This window comes from Miscanthus floridulus, chromosome 10 (assembly GCF_019320115.1).
Source record: "Miscanthus floridulus cultivar M001 chromosome 10, ASM1932011v1, whole genome shotgun sequence".
NCBI lineage: Eukaryota > Viridiplantae > Streptophyta > Magnoliopsida > Poales > Poaceae > Miscanthus > Miscanthus floridulus.
Window position 1 is genome coordinate 98,647,055 of NC_089589.1, and position 9,497 is coordinate 98,656,551.

Sequence of the window (9,497 nt, forward strand, 5' to 3'; positions counted from 1 at the left end):
CGACGTGCCCTTGTATAATCACCACAAGTCGTTATATGCCTAGTATGTCTAGTTCCAGATGAATGTGCGATCCATGAGTTTTGGCTTTCAGACATTTCCTAATTATAATCGGTGTAATCGTATAATTGTAGACCTATTAATTAGATTATGGTTACAAATCCAGATAATATTAGTGATCTAAATAGGTTAGTGTATCATGTGCATCTGGAACGAAATATAGCAGCATGTATGCAACAAAAACAACCATCTTTTATTGAGTCCGCATCAAACAAATCCTCATTACCGTGCTTAATGTGGGCAACAGCATGTATGCAACAAAAAGTAGCTTGTTTGAGTTCAATGTCGTTTATCGTGCACATGTCTTGTAATCATGAGTCAAAAACAAATCTGTTATTGTAGCGGTACCATGTTACAGACTTTAGCTTTATTTGACTTTAGTTTGGTGATAACGTCTTAGACACTATGTGGTGGTTGCTGATGGGACTGGCGGTGGTGGAGGCGACCAGTGGTGATGATGGTGGGATGTCTCAAATAAGCGACATGGTGGTGAAGATGGCATCGGCGGTGGTGGCGGAGTCAACTCGTGGCGATGATGGTGCTTCGTCTCAGACAAATAGCGTGGTGGTGACAACGACACTAGTGGTGGTAGCAGTGACCTATGGTGATGATGGCGTGATGTCTCAGACAAACTACGTGGTGGTGACAACGGCACTGGTGGCGGCGGCGGTGACCTGTGGTGATGCCAGTGTGACGTCTCGGACAAAATGTGTGGTGGTGATGACGTCCCTAGCGATGGTGGAGGCAAACTGTGGTGATGATGGTGCGACATCTCAGACAAATGGCGTGGTGTTGACAACACTGGTGGTGGCGAAGACGACCTATGGTGATGATGGTGTGATTTCTCAAACATATGGCATGGTGACGATGGCATTGGTGGCAGAGGTGGTGGCCTATGGCGATGATGATGGTGTGATGTCTTAGACAAACGGCATGGTAGTGACAGCGCCAAAGGTGGTGGTGGTGGCGACTTGTGGTGATGATGATGGTGAGATTTCTCAGACAAAGGACGTGGTTGTGACAACAGCATAGGCAGTGGTAGTGGTGGTGACCTATGGTGATGATTGTGTGATGTCTCAGCAAATGGTGTGGTGGGGAGAATGGCACCAGGTGGTGGTGGTGGTGACCTGTGGTGGTGCCAATGTGATGTCTCAAACAAACTTCTTGGTGGCAATGACGTTACTGGCAGTGGCGGAGGTGACTTGTGGTGATGATGGTGCGACTTCTCAAACAAATGGCGTGGTGGTGACGATGGCACTCATTGCGGCGGTGGCGACCTGTGGTAATGATGGTGTAATGTCTCTGTCAAACTGCGTAGGTGGTGATGATCGCATTGGCAGTGGCAGAGGTGACCCATGGTGGTGATGGTGCGACATTTTAGACAAACTACGTGGTGGTGATTATACCAGTGGTGGCGGTGGTGGCGACCTATGGTGATGATGCCATGCCTTGAGCTAGGTCTTGGCCTAGAAATGCATGCAACATAATTGTTGATATTTATTAAGGCACATAGAAAAGATCCGCAAGCGCACTGGATACCACTAGTAGCTTTCACCTGGAAGTATTCCATGTATCGTATCCACAGGAAAACATGTGAGATTAACTACAATCTAACTTAACCAGGGGTAGCAACAAGGCTAAGGATAAACAGGAGCGTACAGAGGATAACTAGGGTTCTCTAGTTCTGACTTGGGTAAGCTATGTCTTCTACTATTCAACTAAGAACATTACTAAGGAAAGACACCATCAGAGGATGCTTTTTGTACTAACCGGGTACTACTTGGCCTACAGACGGGAGGTGGACTATGAAGGACTCAACGAGAGTGTCACACTAGCGATCTACCACCGGTCTGGAATGCAGGGTGCATCCACGAGTAACGAATGTCTAAGCACCATACTTACACCACAATTACTACCTTTCTCCCTCTAGAACAGGAATAAAGAACTCAATAGAGTCGCGAACCTGATGAACAATATAAACAAATTACTTACTTGAATTAGAAGTTTATTACTAGAGAAATCTTAGTAGCAAGCTGAAGTAGAACTTGGATCCGCTAAGGTACAAGCCATAGAGAGAGCACCGACAGGCCGGCACTTCCTACAAACTCTTCTCTCACTATTTCTATTTACAAGACTAGATCCTATAGGGGACTAATCTTCTCTTAATAGCTAGCTCTGATCCAGATGAGGAGGATATGAATTAGGGTTTTAGGATGGCTTTAGGGAGGGGGGTCGGGGCTGCTATATATATGGGGAACCATCAATTCTGAGCCATCGTATCAAGCCGACCATGAGCAACGACGTACATTTGATCTTTAAGGCAGTGGAAAACTGACGTAGAAAGGGTAGGCTAACATGTGGGCCCCATAGGCCGACCGGCCTAAAGGTGGAGCCGACCGGCCTGTCTCTGTGATAGGTGGGCCCCTCCTTCCGGTGGAAGCTTTTGGAATCTGTCTTGAGTTGTTTTCCGCAGGTTTCGCGAGTCGATTTACTTGTTGATGTCAGTTTGCCTATTTGGAGTGTATGACGGTGGTCCCAGGGTCTGTTTTCTGGATAGATCCTCCTGCATTTACATATTCACCAAAGTTAAGGGAATTCATTAGTTTAAACCCCTTTATCTATGTTTGGTGATGGAATTAAATATATATATAGGATATGTTGACGGTTTATAATTGATATTAGTGACCGTCAACAATAATACAAAATAATCAAAATAACAAGTTTAGAGAAAAATTCTCGAACATTTAAACCTTCGTATTACTTTTATTAAATTTTTAGGGCATATGGTTTGATAGTGTATTTTATTTGGACTTGTACTAGTTTATATTTTTTCATAACAAACTTGGACCAAGTTAGTAGAGTCGTTTACCTATTAGAGTCATTCATAACTTATAACGCAAAGCCAAAGCGAACTATTATTTGAACAAAGGGAGTAATATCGAAGTATAAGTAATTATATCTGTCTATATATATACCCTGGCATGATGGAGTGGTTGAATAAATGATCATAAGTATCAGGAAAATAGCACTTGTCAGGTATAAGTTCCTCATTGTCTAGCACTTGGTGACTGACGCCAAAGGACAATACTACTCTTTTCTTTTTTCCTCCTTATTTTCCTGTTTCACCTTTTTTAGGGATCAGGAGTGGTGTGCATTGTATCTTTATTTCTTTTTTTTGCTAGTGTGCAGGTGTTTATGTAGGAGTACCCCAAAACATGTAGTAAGATTTATTGTCCAAATTTATTTATTTCTACCACCATCTACTACTATGTCTATTTATTTTTATATCTGTATCTATATCTATATCTATATTTATATCTCTAACTCCATTTTTATCTCAATCTCTATCTCTACTACCTAATTAACTATTTGTTGTGACTATCTATCGCTCTGTTTATTTGTCTGTCTATCTATCTATTTCTCCAAAAATAATAAAAATAAAAAATCTATTTATATCTATATCTCTGCTCTATGTCTATCTATCAGTACCTAATTAGCAATTTGTTTTTTGTATGTATATATGTATTTATTTATTTATTTAGCATGTATCTAGATGGCACTAGCCTTCAATGTGCCAACGGCACTAGTCTATCTTATGTACTAAATTACAGTAAGACCCTGAAGAGTAATTTTGTTGCAATAACCAATAGCGCAGGCATAAAGCCATAATTTTACTACCTTGTTCATCCACAGCCATAAATATACTACTTTGTTCACCTACCACCGTAGGACCTAATGTGGATGTCTAGAACGTATGAATTTTGGCTCTCGTAATAGTAAAACCAAATAGACTTATCTAGGGCAACCATAAAATAAGTTATGATCGAGCTAGAGAAGTAGAAAATCAACTATTTTCTTCTGCAACCATATAACTTATTTAGCATTAATAGATTGTCCGACTATGTAGCGGTAAATTCAGAACTTGTCGCCAAATGCTGATTGATGGAAGTTAAATGCCAACTTCCATGTAATCGAATGTGTTTCCTCACTAGTCCCAAACGATTAGATAGCTTAAGCTGGCCCAATCACCACAAGCGAAAAGTATCCTAAAACTGTGATACGCGACTATCCAGAAACGGCCACGGAACTCAAGCGAGCTTCTAATCGATCCTGTGAGCATGCCCACGAGGGAACCCAAAAAGCGATCGATCAATTTGGACAAGTACACTACTTGATAATTGACTTGAGTTTGATGGTGTGCCACAACTAGGACTCCTGAGCTAGATACCCGATGTTAAGTACCCAGGCGCCACTGTTCATCACGTTCTTAGATCGACAAGTGGTAGGCCTCGCTGCATGTTTCGCAAAATGCTACATGTCAATTGACGATTCCTCTAAGGGTACCATCTGACCCATCTTTTATTTGAAATGCAACCTAAGTCGATAAAGATCTTATGACCCGTTTGTAAGTTAACTCTACTGATAAGCCCCAACCCAGGTCTAGGAGGTACTCGATGTACCAGACAAAAGGTATCCTCGATGTGTGTCACTCAAATGAAGTTGTACTCGATGTATGGCATTTTGACTCTGTCGGTCTGCGACTGAGCCACGACCCAAACGACGTTATCGACTAACGCTGCTTTTACCCAATCTATGTACTTGATCTACTCAAAGAAATACTACATAGATTCAAGGAAACACTAGAGCCATTCGGATAAAGGTTCACCAATCAGAACTTCATTTATTCGATATAAATTATTGTGCTCAATGTACAATAACAAAGACCTTCGATGGGTCACAAGGTGTAAAATAACAAAGGCCTTCCATGTATAGGGCTGCCTGACACTCGGTTTCATTTCAATCATGTGCTTTGCCTACACCTATGGTTGAAGAGAGCACGGAGGCTTGAGGGGCTAGTCAGGACCGAGAATGTGGGGGACAATTTGCATATATGCAAGCACACCTAGATCCCCACCGGGTCTTCGGACCATGACTGGGAAGCAAGAACACAAGGTCATGCACGACACATTGGATGCTCGATATATCCATTCAACACAAGGACTTCAAAGAGGAAGAAAGAATTGTGTGTTTGGAGAAGAACTCCACCGCATCCGATTCTATAGGCGAACCACAAAGATCGGGTAAGTGGATTGGATGGTGCTGATCTACACATCCTGGAATCACTAGCAGAACAGGAAGGCTAAGGAAGACGAGGTGGCTTGGATTCCTTTCCCCACTGAACCCTTATCTAACATCAAATTGAAAACAAGGTACCGATGGAGGAGGCTTGGAAGCCAAGATTTTAATGTTGGTCCAATAGGATCCGACAGATTTCCTTGTAATAAATTAGGAAACCATGCATGTAACCGGTTGCAATTCTGTTTGTAGCCCTACCTCCTGGACAATATAAGGTGAGGTTGGGAGACTCGATCAGTATCTCGTTAGATCTAGTTAGTAGTCGAAATTCTCATTAGCGTCCATATAAGCACTCGAGCATATGAGGTAGGAGATCGATTCTCCACTAGACATAGGGTATCCTGTACTTAAACTAGTATGCATATGTGTTCCGTGTGCTACACTTCCTATTCCCTGCCTGCAAAACAGTCATCTACATTGCGAGGTAAAAACCTAAGACACATAGTGAGAAGAACATGTGACATTCTCTAGAAAAAACCAACATACATATACATACACACATCATACGTGTTTTTAATTTGAAATTTGAACTTTTAATTTTGGCAGGAATATACTGTAGAGGTAGCTGGGAACCATTGGCGTCTCTAGAAATTCATTTTTAGAGGCGGCTCATGTTCCCGGCCAGTTATAAAAACCTATTTCTTGGGACAACTAGAAAACTGACTCTAGAAGTAACTGACTTTTAGTGACACATGGATAAATGCAGATGAAGCATCCACATCTATAAAACCTTTCTAGTCACCTAGAAAGACTATTTCCATAGTAGTTTAGGTGCATGGAAGTGGCATGGTGCTCTCAGGGGCAAGCGTGGGCATCGAGTCAGCATGGTGATGAGTGGCTCACACTAGCACACAGAAGACTATCGAAGACTATCAAAAAATCATTTACAGAGGCAGGCAAGGTGCCTCCACCCAAGGGTCACTATTAATCACGACCAACAAAGGTGGTGCTTCGTGCCTGTCTCTCAAAATCCATTGAAAAAAATTAGCAGCGGAGCCCAACACGAAGCCCAAATAGAGCCTTCCACCGAGCCGAACTGAGCCCACAGTCAAGCCACCGCCACCACCATACTTGCCCCTAGTGCTCTCCATCGAGCTGCTGCCTGCAGTTGCCTAGATCCACCAACGCCACCTTTTCCCAGCCCGCACCCTCTCCTAATGCGGCTGTCGTTGACAGGGGAGCGCTCAGGCCAAGTGATGCACCTTCCTTGGCAGATCTAGCCATGTGCGCCACCGGAGGAGTGCTCAGGCCATGCGTTGGACCCTCATCAGTGGATCTGACCATGGGCGGCGCTGGAGGAGTGCTTGGGCCGCGCGATAGACCCTTCTAGGCTGATATGGCCCTGGGCGCCACCGGAGGGCAGCCGGGCTGCGCGCTGCCTCTAGAGGAGCACGCCTTGGACACGTGCCACCGTTGGAGGAGCGCCAAAACTCTAAGTGCTATATATAAAAGAATCTAGTAATGTATTTTTGGGTTTCAAGCATATTATCTAAAATGGGCTTCCTAAAAGGTCTTCCTCTAAAAATGGACACATTTTCAAAGGCGGGCCTCTGTTAATCAATTTTTGGAGGCAGACTCGAAGTCGTGTTCGACGTCCTTGCTGGTCATCTTCGCCTCCACCTCTTCCTCCAAGTTCCTCATGACCCTCTCCAATGTTCCTAAGTAATATAACATCGTTAGGTAGTAGTATATTCTTAAAAGTATGAAAAGGATCGCCTAAGAACGAGCTCACCTCAAAATTTAGTTGGCGCATTCAAGCTCGGGTCGTTGGACCTTGCGTAATGGTTGGAGAATCAGCGGGTACATCCGAAGATGTCCTCATCATAGGTGGTGTGAGAGCCCCAAAACCCTAAGTGCTATATATAAATGAATCTAGTAATGTATTTTTGGGTTTCAAGCCTATTATCTAAAACGGGCTTCCTAAAAGGTCTTCCTCTAAAAATGGACACGTTTTCAAAGGCAGGCCACTGTTAATCAATTTTTGGAGGCTGTCATTTTTCAAAGTGTCTTAAAAAATGAGTAGACCATCTCTGATGTCGAGAGTCCATTTGTGGTGATGCCATGAAATTTTGCCCACATCGGTAAATAGAACAGCCAGTCTTCAAAAAACGTTTTTTAATAGTAGTCATATGAGACCACAACAGTTATTGGGCTCGAGCATTGGTGAGCAGAATGGCACGCGGAAGGTCTAGCATGGCTGCATTCACAGCAGAGCAATTGCCAAGGGTGACTTTGAGTGGCAGCTGTGCACGCATGCCCGAGGTGGAGCTTTGGCAGGCAACAAGCTGCAGCATTTCCACTGGCATCACAAGCGAGCACGGTCGTAGCAGCATCCTAATGGCAGCAAGGGGGCAGCGGGGCCTATGGATGAGAATGAGTCCATATGGCTCAACATGCAAGGTTTCTTTGGCCTTTTAGAGCCGAAATAATCATTTGTCCATTGAGAAATCATTTCCGTCTCTCTTCTTATTTGGTTATCTCTTGCTGTAATGGCATCCTCATTAACGGCAAGAAACCCCTTGTGGTAGGAGTGCCCTTAGTTCGTTGTTACATGGATCCATTGTTTTTACTAGTACAAATTAACATTAGGGTGCGAGTTGCATGGCGTCCACTTTCCCGCACCATTCCCTGTTTAGTTTTAGAAATTGATGAGTTCGCTCATTGTCGAGCTATGGCGCCCATAGCCCTTGTGTTTGTATGCAGCAGGAACGAGTTAAATATAGCATCATGTGCATCTAGGCAACAAAAACAACCATTTTTATTGTTTTTCCATCAAACAGATGCTTGCGGTTACAATGCTTAATGTGGGCAGCAGCATTCCCATTTAGCATCCTGTCTCTCGATGTAGTAGCTGTGTTTGGTTTCCAAGCCATTTTTCTTGCACATCTGCACGCAGCCAGTCGGAGAGAGTTTGTTATTGTTATGGTAGCACGTCTCTGACTTTGCCTCTGCCTCCAACAAACTGTGTGGAGGTGGTCGAGGTGGATGAGGCGGCATTGGCGGCTTAGGAGGCATAGGAGGCCTGGGGGCAGGCCCATAACCTCCTACCATGTGGGGCTGCTCTGCCTGCAACAAACTGTGTGGGGGTATCCACCCAGGTGGATGCGGCACTGGCGTAAAAGGAGGCCCAGGAGGACTGGGGGGAGCAGGCACTGGCGTAAAAGGAGGCCTAGGAGGCTTTGGGGGATGAGGCACTGGCGTAAAAGGTGGCTCAGGAGGCCTGGCGGGACGAGGACCGTGTGCCACCTGAGGCTGGTCTTGGCCTACACATGCATCCAACATATTACAAAATAATCAAAACATGTTGATTGGTACTCCATCAGTTCCAAATTATAGCTCCATCAAGATTTGTTGAAAGTAAAATTTCTCTAGTTTTGACGAAGTTTAGAGAAAAAAATGATTGAACATCTAAACCTTCAAATTACTTTTATTAAATTCTTCATGACATATGTTTGTATTGTGTGTTTTATTTGGACTTGTGCTGGTTTAGATTTTTTTTCATAACAAACTTGGACAAAGTTATTAGAGTCGTTTGACTTATAACACCAAGACAAAGCGAGCTATTATTTGAACGAAGGGAGTAATATATGACAATGCAAAGTGTAAGTAATTATATCTCTCTATATATACCTTGGCATGATGGAGTGGTTGAACAAATGATCATAAGTATCAGGAAAATAGCACTTGTCAGGTATACATTCCTCATTGTATAGCACTTGGTGACTCAGGCCAGAGGACAATACTACTCTTTTCCTCTTTTCCTCTTTATTTTCCTGTTTCACCTTGTTTAGGGATGAGTGGTGTGCCTTGTATCTGTATTTGTTTTCTGCGTTAGTGTGCAGGTGTTTATATAGGAGTACCCGAAAACATCGAGTAAGATTTATTGTCAAAACATATTTATTTCTACCTCTATCTATATCTATATATTTATGTTTATATTTACATCCATATCTATCTATCAATCAATCAATCTATCTATCTATCTATCTATCTATCTATCTATCTATCTATCTGTCTGTCTGTCTGTCTGTCTGTCTGTCTGTCTGTCTGTCTGTCTGTCTGTCCGTCCGTCTGTCTGTCAGCCTACCTACCTAACTATTAGTTATGACTATCTATCTCTCTGTTTATGTGTCTGTTTGTCTGTCTATCTATCTCTTTGTCCAAAAAAATAATAAAAATGAAAATCTATTTATATCTATATCTCTGCGCTATCTCTATCCATCGGTACCAACCTAGCAACTTGTTTTGTACATGTATATATGTATTTATTTACTTATCATCTATCTGAATGGCACTAGCCTTCA

At 43.0% G+C, this 9,497-nt stretch overlaps 1 pseudogene; it reads right to left on the reverse strand.

Annotated features, from left to right (window-relative positions):
- Positions 1–453: 453 nt before the first annotated feature.
- Positions 454–8,899, reverse strand: LOC136487353 (extensin-2-like; annotated as a pseudogene).
- Positions 8,900–9,497: the final 598 nt, after the last annotated feature.